We start from the raw sequence: 631 nt of genomic DNA on the forward strand, positions 1-631 counted from the left end.
TAACAGGTATCGTCAAAGACCCCATACACGCCTTTATTGCGCGTGGTGGGAAGAAAAATCACGGCCGAGGTGTCCTCAAAAGAGGGCACCTACCATGCACGCCTTTATTGGCCGTGGTGGGAAGGCCCAGTTTTCTCGTAGTTTTCCCCTAAACGGGGGAGACGTCGGGAGGCTGCCGAAATTTCGAGTGAAATATTACTACACTTGGACCTGTTTTGAACTCAAAAGAACAAAATATTTGGACCAAACAAGAAAGGGAAGTGAACTTTGAGCATAAACAAGAACAGTGAACTGTAGATTTGTGGACCTGACTCAGAACAAAGAACAAAATTGGATTTCTAAAGGTCAAATTCAAATAAAAATCAAGTCAAATTGGAACTGAATTCAAACCAAATTGAATATACAATTGAACTCAAAAGATTCCAGAAGACTCCGAACAATCATTTGAACATACATTCGGACTCAAATTCAAAGAAACTAAGTGTGAAGGGCACTAAAACTGAACAAGACTCAGACTACAAAGTACACAGAACTGAACTTGCACATTAGGCTCATGAACCTGATTTAAATTGATCCTTAAAGGGCTTGAACTTGAGCCTGGTTTGAGCATCATCGCCCTCTCACATTCAAC

Source organism: Dendrobium catenatum, unplaced genomic scaffold (genome assembly GCF_001605985.2).
Source record: "Dendrobium catenatum unplaced genomic scaffold, ASM160598v2 fragScaff_scaffold_1574, whole genome shotgun sequence".
NCBI lineage: Eukaryota > Viridiplantae > Streptophyta > Magnoliopsida > Asparagales > Orchidaceae > Dendrobium > Dendrobium catenatum.